At 42.6% G+C, this 18,560-nt stretch overlaps 1 long non-coding RNA gene across 1 annotated transcript in view; it reads left to right on the forward strand.

Moving 5' to 3' along the window:
- The window catches only part of LOC123851348 (uncharacterized), a 52,870-nt gene extending 46,123 nt beyond the window's left edge, over window positions 1-6,747 (forward strand). The window contains exon 4 of the long non-coding RNA XR_006792551.2: window positions 3,336-6,747. This is a non-coding gene — a long non-coding RNA (uncharacterized LOC123851348). The remainder of the gene's footprint in view (window positions 1-3,335) is intronic.
- Window positions 6,748-18,560: the final 11,813 nt, after the last annotated feature.

The raw sequence follows: 18,560 nt of genomic DNA on the forward strand, positions 1-18,560 counted from the left end.
AGATATTTTCACATACAGCATACATAAAAAACAAAAACAAAAGTGTCATAAAATTTTAATCTGGTCTTTTTGTAGCAGCAGTGGGAAGCACAGAGTTTTCATCATCATGCTATCTCCTGTAGGATCTATGGAACAAAACAGAACATTCGCGGAAAAAGAACGTGTTACTGTTAAGCAAAATTGGACCGGGGGACCAATGAATGCAGACTCGAATGCACCTAGTGGGTGGCCCACCCCTCAAGCCCCACTGGAGCCCAATTCCAGTCTTGGAAGCTTTCCTAGCAGAAAGCTAGGTGGTGACTTTAGCGAAGTCTCCCCAGGCCACATCAGTTTGTGGAAGAGGATGCCATCGCCTTCGACCAGCAGGATCGCTAGATGCTCCTTTCCTCCCACAGATCAGCCCTGGGTAGTCTCCCTATTGTTGTGCGCCTCTCCGCCATGGGGTGGCTCCACTCTGCAGCTTCCTACCCACGACCCAAGACCCCAGAAGCCAGAGTTGAAATGCTAGGCACCAAGGTTGCACAGCCATCACCCAAATCCCCCCCCACACTGACAAGGGGCCCCGAGGTACCAGCCCAGGGCAGGGGTTAGCTTCCACCCAAAGGCGAGAGACGGATCTGCCAATTCTGGTTGCCAAGGATTTGAGGAGGGCAGCATGCAGGGGACAGATGGAAATGCAAACCAGGTACCATCCAACCCAGCCGTCTATGTGAAAGGGCACAGGAGAGACAGAGGATCCATCTGGGGGCAAAGCAGCACAGCTGGGAAGAATTCCCCGAGCCCAAGAGCACCACTCCAACCACTTTTTAAGAGGTGGGAGAAGGAGAGATGAATGTGATTTGGCTGGACAGCCCGTGTCCACTCAATGTTTACTGCCCTTGGCACTCACCCTAGATGAGAGTTCTTGTTCTCTCACTGATGCTACATACAACTCTTACTAGGTTTCCAAAACGAAGTTTAACACACTCTCTGATGAAGAACTTGGGTGAGTTCCTAGGACTTTACCAGGAGTCTAGGGCTATTTGTATGTAACATCACCATATCTCTTATCAGAGAAACTTATCCTCACCTTGCCCATCCCTGGCCCGTCCTCTTTGTCCTCAGGGTCCCCCTGCTTGGGGCAGATGGGTATGTGTCCTCCCTGCAATCAGGGGAGCAAATCAAAAACAGAGCAGGTGAAGGGAGAGGGCTGTGTTCTGTGAGCCAAAGATGACGGTTGAGAAGGAGGAAGCCAGGGAGATAATTCTAGGACAATGATGGTTTCAGGCTGGCAAGCAGGGGTGTGGTCATGAGAGAAATCTAGAACATGGGCTGGAGCCATGACCCTACCCAGACTTTCCACAGTGGGAGGCAAGAAAAGTCAGCATGTATGGGCCTCCCTGGCCAGCCAAGCCCCAGGCCCAGGTGTGGGCCTCTCCAGATACCTCAGCTTTCCTATCTGGGGCTTCTGGGACTTCTTTCCAGAGGCGAGAACTTGTTTAGTGTCCTTCTTAGTTCAGGAAAGTAAAGCCTGGAGTTTGGGGACCAGTCATCAATCCTTAAAGTCCTTTTTGCCACTTCTCCCCAGAGGCCTATGAGGTCTGTCATGCAAATAGGATCTTTAGGCTTCCCTCCTATTCCTAAATTCAGGATATTGGATGTACCTTGCCCCACCCAGACTTTTACTATTTGACCATTTGGCCACTTCCTTAAACTGCCAGCTAAATTTTTGATAACTATGGCATGTAATATAGGTATTGTCACTCCAATTAAGTAGTAAGGTACTTTGTGTTTAAGTATTGAGTGCTTACTATGTTCTCGACCCTTTGCTAACTGCTTTATATAGCTGATGGCATCACATCTACATAACAGCTCTATGAAGTAGGTACCATCATTTATTATCCCCACTTTTCTGGGGCGGCGAGGTGAACAGAAATGTCAATAAAGCTAGCCCAAGTTTCTGGCTCCTTGTGTGAGTTGAGCAAATCAGAACCTCTCTGTGCCTTAGTCCCCTCATCTGTAAAATGGGACGAATACCAGTTCCTACCTGATAAGACTGCTATGAGAATTAATGGCACTGTTATATTTAAAGTGCCCAGAACAGTGCCTGGCCCACACGTGTTTGTTAAATAACAAATGAACATCTAAATAGCAGAGCTGGATGTAACCCTGGTGATATGATTTCAGAGCACATATTCCTAACCACTATCCATGTTCTTGTTCATTGTGTCCTGTTCTGTTTCTTCTTAAAAGTTTGGCAGGGCTTTTGGTTTCCACTTTACAAAGACAGGGAAACTGAGCTATGGAAGTTCAGGGCTACATGTGAACTTCTCTTCTGGAGAATTCCCTGGTTACAGGTCATGTATTCTCATAGGCCAGGCACTGTTCTGAGCACTTTATACATATTAGGTCTTGTACTTCATGTACAGTCTTAGGAGGTAGGTACTGTTATCCATCCCATTTTATAGTTGAGGAAACTAAGGCACAGACCAACCTGCTGTCATATCTATCCTCTACCTGAGACCAACCAGTTCTGCTCCCAGGTCCTGGAGCAGGAGTTCTGGGCTGGAAACCCAGGGACTCAGCACAAAGATATCCTGCTGAGGGACCTACACCACCCCTGTCTCCCTTTTTCTGCCTTGGACTATGACCAAACCTTCCACTGGACCCCAGGTTTCAGCAACTGCCCTGGCCTACCATCCATGGGTACATCAGACCCTCCCAGTCTGGTCCATTTCTCAGGTGACCAGCAGTCATAGTTTGCCCAGGAATGCCCCAGTTTTCAAGCTGAAAGTCCTGTGTTATGGGAAACTTTTCAGTCCTGGGCAAACCAGGATGGTTGGTTACCCTGCACGCTGCATAAGCCGGTAGCCACTCTCTGACCCAGTGAAGCTTTGCTCTTAGTGCTTGGTAACCCATGCAGCTTCCTGTAGATCTCCAGAGAATAACCTCTCCTCTCCAAATGATCCCTCAAATTGTCTTAATTTAGCAACAGCTGTGTCACATTTTAAATCAAAAGGGTGTAAGGTATAATAGGAGATCTTATTTTCCAGATGGAGGAGCTCCCTCAGGTTTACTTTTCTAAAACACACTGATGGACCATAAGCCAGCAGTTTCCTCTCCACCCTTCACACTTGACCTACCAAGCTATTATTTTATTTTCCCTCCATGTTTTCATTCTCCCCAAACACTTCTTCTAATGATTTCCTTTCAGCCCAAAGCAAGCAGCAGAATAAAGAGACCTGGGCTTGGCATTAGGGAGACCGCATGAGTAAAAGAAAGGACGTGGGCTTTGGAGGCAGAAAGACTGGGTGTGGATCCTGTCTCTGACATGTCATTTTATGTCTTTGTGCAAGTTACTTGATCCCCCTGAATATCGTCTGTAAAAGGATCACATGAGAAGATCAGTGATGACGTCTGCAGAGTGACTCGCAAGGAGTGGGATGATGGACGCTGAATGGCTGATGGAAGATGCCACAGCTCAAGACTGGAGCCCCCCATGGACTGGCAGAATCCTGGTCCTAAATCCGAGTTGAGGCACCCAGAGATGCTGCTGGACGACTGATACGTGCCTGATGTGGTCTCTTCGCCAGCTTCTTTTTACCTTCAATGGCAATTCCCTAGGGAAGCCATATTACAAAGTCTCAGGATCCTGTACTCCTTCTTCATACTGCTTTTCACAATCTGAATTCAAAATTTAATTTCTGTCTTCCTCACCTGACCACAAAGTCCCTAAAGGCAGGGACCATGTCCGTCTTGTTCACTGTTGTATATTCAGCAGCCAAATCAGTGCCCGGCACACAGTGGGCGTTCAACAAATGCGTGTTGCATGAAATGAAGGAATGAATCAAATGACCATCAAAGGTACTGGGGGAAGACCGAATTCTGTAAGGAGGGTTAGGCAGCAACGCGCCACTAGATGGCGCTGTTACCCTGCTGTGAACTATCCGGCAGGCTTTCTCACACCAAGTATGGGTGGCAGCCTCAATTTCCATTTTGAATTGAAGCGATTATGCTGGATTATAACATCTGTCTTTTTTTTTTTCAAAGATTTTATTTTAATTATTTGACAGAGAGAGACAGACACAGCGAGAGAGGGAACACAAGCAGGAGGAGCGGGGGAGGGAGAAGAAGACCTTAAGCAGGGAGCCTGACGCAGGGCTCGATCCCAGGACTCTGGGATCATGACCTGAGCCGAAGGCAGACGCTCAATGACTGAGCTACCCAGGCGCCCCTATAACATCTGTCTTTTATTGAGCATCACAGCAGGCAATTTTACAATACATTTTCTACAATTCTGACAATAACCACAAGATAGAGTATCTCATTTTACCGATGAAGAAATAAATCCCCAGTAATTTTAAGTAACTTTTCTAAAGATGCACAGCTGAAGGCCCTGATGTGTTTGGCCTCCAAGCCTGTGTTCTTTTCAGTTTACCCCACGGCTTCCCCTCCAGCAGTCTGATGTAACCAATGAACAGCCTTCCCACTGTGATAGGTACCCACCCTTCCCCCCTTTTGTCCTCACAGCGGGTGGTTTTGTCACATGTCCAATCACTATCCACACAGCCTTTGCTTTCTAAAAGGTCAGCTTACTGGGCGGGGAGATGACAGGCAGAACAGACTCAATGTTTCTGAGACCAGAGGTTTAAGTCTTGAGCTCATGGATGGGTTAGGTGTAGTGTTCTGAGGAAGGAGGAAATAACCTTCAATTTATCAATCAGTCATCAATAGTTCTTCATTCAGCATCTGTGTTGCACACACAGGGTTACGATCTGGTTGGGCATCTAAGACATGCATGTATGGGACGTAATACACTGCCTTACGCAGGTGCCTTGTGGAGATACATGCAGTAAGAACGCTAGGCATTCAGAGGCCAGAAGGATTCCTGTGACTGGGGCGGTCACAGATCTCAAAGTCACGCTTGACCTTCACAGGAAATGCATTTTGGGAGATAGGGGGCAAGTAAACTGGTCTCTCGCTACAAAAGGTGTAGACCAAGGACCAGCGGGTTTGACACCACCTGAGAGCTTGTTAGAAACGCAGAATCTCTGGTCTGGCTTCAGATCTCATGAACCAGAATCTGCATTTTAACAGGCTCCCCAGATGATTCGCACACATTAAAGACTTTGGGGGACCAAGTATTTGTATTTATATGTCCCTTTAAAATGAAGTAATACTCTAAAACACTCTTTAATTTCACTGTTTAGTTTTAATTTTGAACTTTGCTTTTCTCCTACAAGAATGGTACTAAATATTCTTAAACTTCTGCCATTCCTCTCTACAAGAACCTATGGAGATTCCTACTAGCTAAATTTTCTGGGCCCTGGCGATTTACTAACTGGAAGGAAAGTTCTTATCCAAAGCACTTTTCCAAGTATTTGTGCAATGAGAATTGCTCAAGAAACTAGGCTTTGAAAAATCCTAAAGGGTATTTTTTGAATCAAATCACTAAAGGAAGTTTACTTTATGTTCAATGCAATTTTGGTACATTCTAGTTCTTTGCAGATGGTTAACCTGTGTATGGCATATGATGAAACCATAATACTGGATCAAGTCTCATCAGGTCACTCCCTACCCCCTTCCACCTATCATTCTGGGTAAATGAAAGTTGTCAGAACGTAGAATCCGTGATAACTGTGATGAAGTCAGACACTCAGACACTAGCATATTGACAATACTTGATTTACCATCTCAATAAGAAGTGATGATGCCCCGTGTCTAATTGTGGCCCTATTTCTCTTCTTCACTTGTGGAAGTTGGGTGAGTCCATTCAGAAAGGCAGCCTGGTATATAGAAAAGAGCACGAGACAACCAGGTGAGACCACATGGGCTCTGGTCTGACATACATGAGCTGTGTAGTGTCACCTCTCTAGGTCTCTCTTCCCCATCTATCCCCTGGGAGGTGGAACAAGGTAATTGCTAAGATTCCTTCCTGGTTTAGCATTATATGAGCCTACTTAACTAGGATTTCGGGCATGGGTAGTTAGTTATTCATTAGACTCAGATTATATACCCCCAAATAGAAATGGCCCATGCTGTCCTTACTTACAGATATAAAAGTTGAGAAGGCTGGTTACCATAGCAATTCACCTTCACGGAGTCATTTCATAAGTTCGATTCTGTAAAGTGACAATATTATGTACTGGCACCTGCAAACTCCCTAATGTTTCCCTTGCTTCCATTCTTGCTCCGGGCTTCGGTGCCAAGAGTTGTCCTTATCTGGAGAAGCAATCAGAGTTCTCAAGCTGCCTTTCGGTCTGCTAGAACAGAAGGTGCTGACAGGGTGGGAGGAAAGGCAGGCCTCCTTTCAGTTTACTAATTCTGCAGCCGCCCTTCACAAACGCCAGCAAATATTTTGCGATGTTGCAAGGTGTTACGAGAAGTGAAAAGCAAGCTGTGATTCAGCTGGTATGAAGACTTCGCAAATAAAAAAGAGTGATCTGTTTTGCAGCAAACTATTATTTCTGCCAGAGCCCACAGACTGGAATACTAAAAGAGGTATTTCTGCAAGACACTGCCATCATACATAGTGGGTTTTCCAAATAAGACCAATTTCAAATTCATTGGCTCAGCAGGCCCCCACCTGTGGCCCTCAGACCCCTGGGAGCTGTGGGATTACCTCAAGGGGTGTGCATGTTCTTTCTGTAGACTGAATGAAAATATGCTCATCCACATGGATTGTGTCTCAAATATGCGTCAATGTTGTAATGAATAAAAGAAATTAACTTACAATGTTACTAAATATATATTAGCCTTTTGTTATGTAGTTTCTTAATCAACTGATGCTAAAATTAGCGTTAGTTTCATGTTTAAGAAAAAATTTTTTCTTGGTGTTGAAATACAGCCTCATACTTGTCAGATCACTTGACTTGATCCTGGTTCAGAGAATATGGACACCTTACCGGTAGGAGAGACCCTTTCCTCCGGTTATTGGCTTCAGTCTCAGGACATATGTGGATAATATATTCACAATTTGGTTTCTAAAACCTGAGAACCTGTTAGGAAGCCATTTAAATGGTTAGTTGAGCACTGCTCCTCTCTGAGAAATGTCATCTGAGAATATAAGCTATAAGCAGTGGGTACATTTCTTAGACCACAAATTTATAATAAGAAATATAAGCTAATTTTTATTTCTAGCTGCCATCTCTCTGCATTATCAGAAACTTAATCTGAGTGAGCGTGTAGATTTTCATCTCTTCTTTTCCTGGGATTGTGTCTAGTTTCTGGGAGGGCCTTATGAGGTGCCATGGTATGCAGTGGTGTTGGTGGGGAGGCAGTGGAGGGAGTAAGGAACCTGGTCCCCATGTCATCCTTCCACACCAGTATCTATTGAACCATACTGTTTCGGGACCTCTTCAGGTCCGAGAGCACCGTCCGTTTCTCCAGCATCCTCTTGGGCACAAGGAGACGTGCTTCCACGTGGCCTTGAAGTCTCTGCAAGCTTGCGAAGGGGCCCTTCAGTGGGGACCCACCATGTACCTTTTCTTTTCTGGTCTTTTTTTTTTTTTTTTAAAGATTTTATTTATTTGCCAGAGAAAGAAAGAGAGCACAAGCAAGGGGAGCATCAGACAGAGGGAGAAGCAAGCTCCCCACTGAGCAAGGAGCCCGATGCAGGACTCGATCCCAGGACCCTGGGATCATGACCTGAGCCAAAGGCAGAGGCTTAACTGACTGAACCACCCAGGAGTCCCATCTTTTCTGAAGTCTTGCAACCTTCCTGAGGCTCTGCTGAGGATACAAGGAACATGTCTTCTCTATTCCCAGACCCCATAAAAAATTCTGGGATTGCACCACCTTCCCTAGGTGAGCCTGTGGAGTAACACACAGGACCCAGCGTTGACGTCTTTGCTCTTGGTATTTGCCCAGGAATTTACTTCATCCCCCTCCAGGCACAGGGAACTCTTTTCTATCCTCGTTAGCTTTTCCTCCAAATATTTTGTCTATGCTGCTAGGTTTTTTCTTCTTCTTTCTCCTAAGGGCAGTTTCTGGAACCAAAACCCAGGAAGACACTCTTCTTTCTCTGCCTCTTGCTGTCACATCCCTCCTCTGAGATAAGAACCTTGAACTAGGCCAGCGGCCTGAATGAGGGGAAGGGAGGAGGAGAGTAAATACAGGGGAAAGGGATCCACTGATACTATGCTGCCACATAAATAAATTAATATAGCTTTCATGGGTCCAGGGCCTGCAAGAGAGGAAGTCAGCCCTAAATGAAATCAGATACTGAGCAAAAAGTGAACTTTGATAGAATAATTAAAATAAGACCTCCAGCACCAGAGCAGTTTTTCTATAGGCTCTTCACATCTTCTGCAGTGTGGCATCCAGAGCTAAGTGACTTTTAGACATGATACTGAAATATAAAGGGATCTTCTTTAAGGATGGGGTGAACGATGAGCGCCACAGTGGCACCAGTCCAACCGGGGTGTTGGGAGAGGAAGGGTAGGCTGGGAAGAAAGGGGCAGCAACATCACACCTTGAGGCTCTCTCACTCATGCCCTTTCTAGAACTTTCCTGCCTCTGGAGCTGTTGGTAAGGCAGTTGTCTCTAACTCCGGTGCTCCTGCTCCAAGCAGATCTGAAGTCCCTTCGTTCACTCAAAACCATTGACTTCCTACGCTGAGCTGCATGCTGGGGAAAAAGTAATCCTATTTTAGTCTTGGTGAATTTATCTAAGTCTCTTATTGAACAGAAAAGACATGGCCTCTGGACTTAAGGATCTCATGGTTTAGTTGGGGGAGGGAGTTGCCCAGGGAAAGACAAGCAAAGGGGCGGTCTCTTGCTGAGGTGTCAGAGAAGGCATCTGAGTAGGGCAGGAAGGTAGAACTTGAGAGGAACCCCAGGGCTCTGGGGGCAGGTGCCGCTTACACGGGAGGAGGCCTGGGGAGCCCTGCTAGTCTGGCTCAGACACAGCCCCAAATTTCCAGGAGCAGTGATGGCTATACATTTCAAATTTGGTAATTATGAACACACATTTTTTCTCATTCAAAAGAGCTAACTGCTGCCTGACTAGGTAGGAAGATTCTATTTCCCTGTTTCTCAACTCGCACTGTTTGAATCAGGAGTCTAGGGGAGGAACACGGGGGTGGAGGTTCCTTCACAAAGCAAAAGCCACAAACGCTCTCCCCCTCTCCTCTCGGAGAGAGAGTGGCAGCTGACTCTAAAGATCCTATATTGCAGGCAAAAAAGAGTTTGTTGGCAAACCATGTAGGAGGCACCAGAGTGATAAATCAGAGCTTTTGCAGCAATGTATTTTTATCACTGCTTGGCTAAAGCTCACTTGTTCCAAGTGGGCTGATTAGCTAAGTATGCTCCTCTGAGTATGGAGTGAGCTCCTTGAAAATACAGGCTTGTTGCAAATGATTCATAAAGATACCAGGTTAATATTCATTTTATAAAAGAAGGATAGTGTAAGAAGGTAGGAGGCTCTTTGGCCCACTAACTCATGAAATAGGATTCTGTTTCTCCAGCTGTGAAGAGTGAAAATTAATATCCCATTTGAGGAAACTCAACCACATCATCTAAAGGCTAACTCCATGTTATGGTAACAAATGAAAAGGCTGCATTTGGAGAAAGGCCCTGACATTCCAGATCACACAGGAAATAATTATATAGTATTATTTTTGAGTGCATGTAGCAAGAAAATATAATCCTTGAGTAAATAACCAGAACAGGTTGAAGATGTGTGTGTGTGTGTGTGTGTGTTAAACTATAAACAACGATCTAGATCAAATTACTTAATTGTTTAGTTCATAAATGTATAGTAATGTGTGCTTTTGCTTATGCCAATAAGATAATCTTTAGAGATGTCTGAGTGACTTCTGGCCTGAAATTTAGTCCACAAAGTGATTATGGAATTAAGGAACAATAGAAATGGCTTGGGAAAGCATGGTCTGATTACTGTGTGGCCACTAATCTTTTACATCAACCTGAAGTTTTTTTTTTTATTTTTTTTAATTTTATTTATTTATTTGACAGAGAGACACAGCGAGAGAGGGAACACAAGCAGGGGGAGTGAGAGAGGGAGAAGCAGGCTTCCTTCCGAGCAGGGAGCCCGATGCGGGTCTCGATCCCAGGACCCTGGGACCATGACCTGAGCCAAAGGCAGACGCTTAACGACTGAGCCACCCAGGCGACCCCAACCTGAGGTTTTTAAGAAAAACGCAGATCATTTCTAGAGCTATCTAGAACAGGGGTCAGCAGACTCTTTCTAAAAGGGACAGACAGTAAATATTTTAGGCTTGCCACTCTGCCATTGTGCACAGAAGCGACCACAGACAACGTGTTAATGAACGGCTCTGGCTGGGTTCCAATAAAACTTTCTATATAAAAATAGGTGACCGGCCGGAGGGCCAGGTTTGCTGACCTTTCAGCTCGAACAACCGCAGAGATGTCGAAAAACTGAGTTCATTTGGGAAAGCTAGGAGTTCCGTGGAGCCCCACAGCAGACCGATTCCTGTGGGGATATGGGGTGAGGCCGGCCAGCTGTGCCCCTTACCGATAAACACTACGTAAGGAGGCCCGGAGGAGGACTGCCTGGTGCTGTCAGAAAGGCCGGCTGACTGGTAGGCAGCCGCCGGGTGCTGGATTCAGGAAGAGCTGCTCGTCTGTGCACCCACTACGTACACAGATGGGGCACGCGCACTTGGCCAATCCCACAGTCTTCACACTTTACCCCCCACGGCGGCTCTGTGAGGTAGCAAGGGGGTTCTGGAGCTGACCACACCTTCAGAAGGTAAGGTTAGACCCCAAAGAGTTCCAGCTTCCCTTCCAATTCGGAGTCATTAAGACAATTGTTTCATTTGGGCAGGTCAGTTCTCCTGCCATACTCCTCGTTGCTGCTGAACGAATATCACCGTGTAACCACTCTGTCCCCGACCCGGCCTCTGTCACAGCTGGTGGCTCGGGTATGGGCAATTTGTGCCCTGGCTTGAAAGGTGGAGCTGGCTCCTGACTCTCTTCCATACCTTCGAATGGAGACCAGAGGGAAGATGCCCTTGGTGGCAGGGATGTAGCCAGAAAGATTATATGGGGCTCAGGGGCTGGAAGGGCCCCATGTGGGCCTTGCACAGGAAAGAGAAAGGGTTTCAGCTTCTTTCAAGGTCCGTGACCCACAAGGCCTGTCTGTTCATCAGGAATCCTATCCCAGTGAGGCCACTCTGTGGATTTATAATCGCCTCTCTTTCCCTTTTCTTGAGTTGCATTCATTGGATCTATTCTCAGTAACTAAATCACACGGTGCTCTAGGAGGCACGTTTCCTGCCACAACTAAAGCTGTATGTAACACATTTTAGTTCTGCCATCCATGAATGTAAGAGTCTGTGGGTTCCACTGTGATCTATTTAACCTCTATACCAGCTGCCAGTAACAGATACAATCAAATTCTCCTTATCAACGACTTTTTAATCTGTCCTTTCCATTCCCATCCCTCCACTGTGGCCTTGTACTTATCACTCTTATCTGGATTTCAGCCCCAGTCTCCTAGAAAGCTCCTTTGCCTCTACTCATTCCATATTCTTGTCTATCTGTTGTCAGAGCTGTTAGATTAATTTTTACAAACCTACTTTCATCAATCACGTCTCAGATGAAAAGTTTAAAGGTGAAAAGTTCCTTACTGCCTTCTGGATTCGGTCTAATCGCTTCAAACCAGTATTTTAGGCTTCCTAATCTGGCCCCACTTTATTTATTATATTCATATCTCTCATACCCTTCAATATAAACTTCAATTTCAGCCAGGTCAATCTCCCACATCCTCCGTCAATCTCACTCTTCATTCCCACTTCTATGACTTTGCTTATTTTTGTCCCCACCACTTCTCCTATTCATTAGAATATCTCCTCCCTGTATCAAAATCTAATTATATTATCTCTAACAAATAGAAATCTAATATTATCTGTAAGAGAAGGGAAGGGGTGGGAAGGAAATGAGGCTGCATCTGTCCCCTTCTACCTGATAGCCATATTCCAAAGTAATAGTTAACGTCTGGTGACCATTAGAAACATGACAAAACTATCAGAAGTATGTGAAATTGAAGCTTCCAGATAAGGACGACAGAATGAAATACTCATCTAGTTTTTATCATTTTCAACCTCCCTATGTAAAACTACATTAACAGTATTTGGGGGGGGTGGCATAAACCCCAAGGATAAAGAGTGAAAGATGATACCAAAGGAACTAAATTTTAGAGGGTAGAAAGCAGACAGATGGTAATGGACTTGGCAGACTTGAAAGACCAAACTGTCAACTGACATTAAATAAAGATAAAAACAAATTCAATATGCACTCCAGAATCCTCAAAAGACTCAAGGATCAATGGCACCTGTGAAAGGGCGTGAATTGGGATGTTAAATTAAGGAAGACTGGTTGAATGGAGGCTGAGGATCAGGACGAGTCTCAGACCTCCCCTTCCCCCATTCCATATCACTAGCTGATTGCTCCTCCCACGTGCTGGCCAAAGTCTGGAGGTTTAGGTTCCAGAGATGGGAAAACAGATGGTTTCTAAATGAAGGAACACCAGTCACAGCTGAGGGTGGGTGTGAAGTGTTTCAAACAGGAGAGTATTGAAGGCTCCCTGCTCTCTTCCTCCACTTTATCCTTCAGGCCAAAGAAATTGAATGAAAAGGACAATTCTGTGGAGAATATGACCATCTCAAGAAGACTGACTTTAAGAGCCCCCTCTCGAACAACCTAGATAGGTCATCCTACGTTAGTGATTCTCAACTAGAGACATATGGCAATGTCTGAAAATAGTTCTGAGTGTCACAAACCTGGTGGCAGGGGTGCTATCGGCATCTCGTGGGTAGAGGCCAGGGATGCTGCTTAGTACCCTACAATGCACAATAAAGCCTCCCACAACAGAGAATTAGCCAGTGCAAAATGTCAGTGGTGTCACTGTTGATAAGCTCTGCCCTACATGAAATTCATGGGCAACTTGCCCATCAACACAAGCAACGTTTCCAAAGTCTCCTACTCTATTACAAGAGCAGAAAACAAAAACAATGCCCAGACAACTGAGGAAGACTTCTAACAAGGAAGACGGGGATGTAAACAAACAGATAAAAGCAACTGGAAAAAGGGGCGCCTGGGTGGCTCAGCGGGTTGTGTCTGACTCTTGATCTCAGCTCAGCCCTTGATGTCAGGGTTGTGAGTTCAAGCCCCTCCTCACTGGGTCCCGGCGTGGAGCCTACTTAAAACAAAGAGAAAAAGCAACTGGAAAAAGGGACTCTGTAGGAACAAGAAAACTCTAAAAAACTGTATTTGATTTCCATTATGACCATGATTAGTCGGGACCAGATTTGCCTTCCTGCTCTAAACAACTAGAAAACTGGACAAGATTTAGAAAGCTGTTTTCCAATACTGGATAACAGGCAACTCAGGACTTCCTTTCACATCTAAGTTCTGGATTTGACTTTTTTTTTAATTAAGTTTTTTATTTTAATTCGAGTATAGTTAACAGTGTTCTATTAGTTTCAGATGTGCAATAAATATAGTGATTCAACAATTCTATACATTATTCAGTGCTCATCATGATAAGTGTCCTCTTTCTGGATTTGACTTTTGTGTATAGGGATCCAGTTTGAATTTACTGAAGAATTTCCCCACTGATATACAATGCCACCTTTCCATACAGGGATTCATCTACTCCTGGTCTGTTTCTGTCTTTGCGCTGGTATCATACTGCATTAATTCTTCACAATGTTGTTGGAAACTCAAATCCATCTGTTTGATCTTTAAGTTGCTAAAACTACAAATCTATCAGCTTGACGGAAAATTAAAAACCAAGAACACTACTGCCATCTGGTGGAGAGACCTACTATTACCACATCTAAATGAGACCCGCTGTGACTCACCTCCTCACTCCCCCATTTGGCCGACGAGTCTGAAAAATCTTCCTTTATCAGTTCTTTCTAATCTGTCCCTTCACTTCCATTCTCCTGGTACCTACACCTTAGTCTACTTCCTACTTTGCTAGGATTATTGTCTTTGAACCAGCCCCTCTCTTTAGTCACTATTCTTTCAATACTTTTCTTGTTCCTGTTATCACACCTTATAATTTCACATTAATTCGATGGGTCACTTATCAAGTTCTTGCTTACGAGAAAACATTTTGGAACCAGTAACAGCAGTCTGACTAGGGACAAACAGAGAAAACAAAGTAGAGGCTCGATAAATGTTAGCTGAATTGAAAAAAGTTATTTAGTACCATTTGCTCATTCGCCAAATTTATCTGGGAGGTGGCATAGGCACATTTCCAACCTTTTTTTTTCCCTTTTAGAATACCAGACTGATGAAAAATTCACATGTGTAATTTTTCTGTGGGCTTACCTAAAAAAAATAGTTCTAATTGCAAAATACATGACCAATATAAAAAAAAAAATTCAGAGTTCTGCAAATGAGTGACTCTGTGGATGATGTTGGGAGCCAGGGTTCTGAGGAAGAAGATACAAGTATGGAATGGGGGAAGACAAGGAAGAACCCAGTGGGGCTGAATTGGAGTTGGAAGTATTAGTAAAACTTGTGGTTTCTAGTATCTGTGTTTCTTAGCTCCTTCTGTTGAAGGGGCCTAGAGTCAATGGCAACCCAGCAGGGCCCAGACCTTAGCATCCAAACACCATTCTCCACTAAGAGAAACTAGGGATTGTTGGAGAAATGGCTGCTTCCAGTGCTGGGTAGGAAAAAATATAGGACAAACTTGAAACATCTTGTGCTAGAAAGTAAGAAATTCTTCAAGAAAGGATGAGAACATGTCTAAAAGACCCAGAAGCCACCTTGAAAGGTCTCCCACTGGCCAAATCTGGGACAACCTGACATCAAAACACGTGAGAGTAACAGACCTGAATAAAATAGCAATCCATGAATTCATGCTAAGTTGGAAAATGAAAGCTTTTCCTTACAGCAGAATGCCAACTAATAAATGTAAAAGGAATGGTAGAATTGGAAAGCCATTTGGCAACTCTCAGGGGTAACAATTCATCCAAAAAACATCACTGGATGCTAAAATTAGTATGTGAAAGTTTGCTGAGAAACAGAATATTTAGTCTCAAAGTATCTCCTTACAAAATGCTTAACTTAATGGAAAAAAATATTAACTTTACAGTGAAGAAATCTAGCAGACACCCCCTAAAACCAGCGATCCAAATCAACTCCTGGTAATGGAACAACCGACACCATGATAAGATGCGCTGAAAAAGACATAGCATCACTTCTATGATATTCCTGCCAACAATGTGTGAACTCAATCTAACTGTGAAGGAATATCAGAAATACTCAGATGAAGGGAGAATTTATAAAATAATTGACCTTTGTGTTTCATGACCTTGACACTTGTGAAACAGATTGAAGAATTGTTCTAGATTAAAGGGAGACTACAGACATGGCAACTAAATGTACTGTGTTATTCTGATTTGGACCCTGGACTTGTTTTTTGTTTTAACAAAGGCCATTACTGGGACAACTAGCGAAATATGGAAAAGATTAGGTAATAGTACTGTATTAATGTTAATTTTCTGGTTTTGATAATTGTGCTATGGTTATGTAAAAAAATATCCTGGTTCTTAGGAAATACACAAGTATTTGTGGTAAAAGGGCATCGTATCTGTAACTAACACTCCAATGGTCAGAAAAAAAGCATTTATTCTATACAGATATCTGTGCTGATAAAGGGAAATCTCTCCGTTATTGTTGGATGACAATTAGTTAATACAGAAAGAATGATGTAGTTAGAAAATCACAGTTTTGTAAACATCACAGTAAAAAATGTTTTCAGATAAGAATCATCAAAGGATGCTAAATGTATAAGGGGCAGGTTTATGAGGAATAGAGTATCAACATGGTCTCAAAAGTTTCTCCTCACAAATTATCTACTAATTGCAAAAGGAAAATTACTAACTATACAGTGGAGAAATTGGATGACGTCTTACTCAATTGATCAAAATGGACATCAATATGGGGCAAAGGGATATTGCTGAGTCTGGATGTGACACTGGGAGGCCAACATCACTCATAGCATTCTAGCTCATACTGCATAACCCAAATCCAACCACAAGGAAACATCACAAATACCCAAACTGAAGGAAAATCTATATTTTACCTGTCCTGTATTCTTCAATAGATCAATACTACAAAAGACAAAGGCTGAAGAACCGTTCTAAATGACAGAATCATGAGAATTTAACATATGATCCTGGACTAGATTCTGTAGGTAAAAAAAAAAATTACCAATGGAACAACTGAAATTGGAATAGGGGCTGTAGATGAAAATTCTATCATTGTTAAATGCCTGAATTTGAGAACTGTTACTTAGTGTGCTTGTTTTTATGAAGTACATCTGTAACATTAAAAGTGAAAAAAGGTAGGTCTGCAATGTACTCTCAGATGAGTCAAGAAAAAATACATAACAAGAGATAGAAGATGGTAAACCAAACAGAGAAACAATTAAAAAAGAAGTCTAAATGCAAAACAATGTAGGTTTCTTCTACTTAAAATTCTCAAAACATATACATATATGTGCATTAAATACATATATTTCTAGGACACTATAATTAGTAGTCTCTTGCTCCCCCATGTAAGGGAAATAGGAGCTAAAATATATTAGGTGGTTGGCATGAGGGCAAACGGTTAAGTCTCTTTTTTCTCAACCTTCAGTTCCACTCCACAAAGTTTTTTCTTATATGTGCACACAAGCTTCTGCACATGTGTAATTCTTCCATCATTTTGATGGCTGCATAGTCTTTGAATGAATCTACTTAAAGGTGTTCTATTGGTATTTGTTTCTAATATGTATATTTTAAATACGATCAGATTTAAAAAAATAAGTTATTTCATTTTTATATTTACTTTGATAAAAGCTATTAGGTCTTAATTCTGTTATAGTTTTTTGTTTTTATTTTTTTAGAGGTGGGGAGAGAGAGAGAGAGATATGGGGGGAGGGGCAGAGGGAGAGGGAGAATCATAAGCAGGCTCCACTCCCAGCACAGAGCTGTCTCGGGGCTCCATCTCATGACCCTAAGATCGTGACCTGAGCCGAAACCAAGAGTTGGATGCTTAACCGACTGAGCCACCCAGGCATACTTTATAGTTTGTTTTTATGCCTTCCTTTTAAAAAATATTTTATGTTCATGTTTTATTTGGGGATTTTCCTTCACATTTTACAACTTTTATTCAATTTATACCATATTATTATTTCAATAATATAAAGATTTATAATGCTTAGAGTCTATCCTGAGTATAATACTAATGAAAATCTTCATGGAGGAACTTGAGTCTGGCCAGTAGATCATTTCTGGAAGGAAGTTATGCAAGGCATGAATATGAAATGTGAGTTGTGGAAGTCTAAATCCCAGCTGATACCTGAGAAATGTACTTTCCTAAAGTCGACCAACCCAACTTTTAACAGATCTGGGCCACTCTCTAACTGGATCCTATTATGGGTTCCTTGTATTGATTTTAATGAAAAATCCCTAATCGACTGAAGTGCGAGGAGATACTCTCTGCTTTCAGAGCTTTTTTTGTTATATTTTGCATCATCCTTATGATCGTTCTGGATAAGAGTAACAATGTATCCTAGAGAAATACTATTTTAAAAACCTTACAGATAAACAGTTAAAACTTTAAATACTTTCCATAATAATTTTAAAACAAATAGAAATGTAGTATCTATACCATGTATATCATGTTATCTATCCTACATATTTTATAGTGATATGTATTTATACATACTGCGCTTGCAATAGGAAATATGTTTTTGGTTTCCCATAGTATGCTGCAAGATTCAAAAGCAGAAGTCCTACACCTCTGAAGGCAGCATAAAAAAAATTTTTATTTGAACCTCAAAGTTGTCTTTTAGCAGTCTGTGTCATATATAAGAGAAGAGTCAAAATGTTGGTTTTGTTCTATTTATTTTTGGTGGGTGGGAAGGGGCGGTAAAAAAAAGTTTGGTTTTTGCTTCAAGGAGCTTTCCTAAAGAGTTGTAACTCATTCATTACACATTCCCATGGATGACATGTTTTCTTGGCTTTCATGACAGTTTGAATTCAAGGTAATGTGCATAAAATGTAGTTTTCTGAAATCCAGTGTATTCACTTGGACACACACGGGTTGACCCTTGTGTTCTCATTCTCACATAAATGGTATTGGCACTTCGGCTTCAAGAACAAATAAAAAGTATCATAAATACAACTTGTGATTTGGGTCTGGGCTAATGACTAAGGAACTATTCAGGTTTAATGGTCTTGGATATTTCAATGCCCTGTGAGCCTACAGTTAATGAAGAGACTGCTGATTCTAAGAACTATGCCACCAACAAGGGAATGAAGGAAGAGTTATAAGTCTGATGCAAAGTTCAGAGCAAAATATCAATCAATAATCTCCTTCTCACTTTTGCGATATCAATAAAGTAGAGAGTGAGGATAAGAATTACATGAATAATGATAAATAAAAAGCATCTACAGAAATGGGATAATATTTCTCATTAAATTTGCCACTTATTCTAGTTCAATAAGATGCTTGTGAGGGAAAGAACTAATAAGGCAGGAAACTAGTTACGTTGTTGTTTAGAACTTCTTAAGAGCAAAAAATGCATACCAA

This window comes from Mirounga angustirostris, unplaced genomic scaffold (assembly GCF_029215605.1).
Source record: "Mirounga angustirostris isolate CCGP_5_RB_7025 unplaced genomic scaffold, mMirAng1.0.hap1 SCAF_10, whole genome shotgun sequence".
In the NCBI taxonomy this organism is placed as follows: domain Eukaryota; kingdom Metazoa; phylum Chordata; class Mammalia; order Carnivora; family Phocidae; genus Mirounga; species Mirounga angustirostris.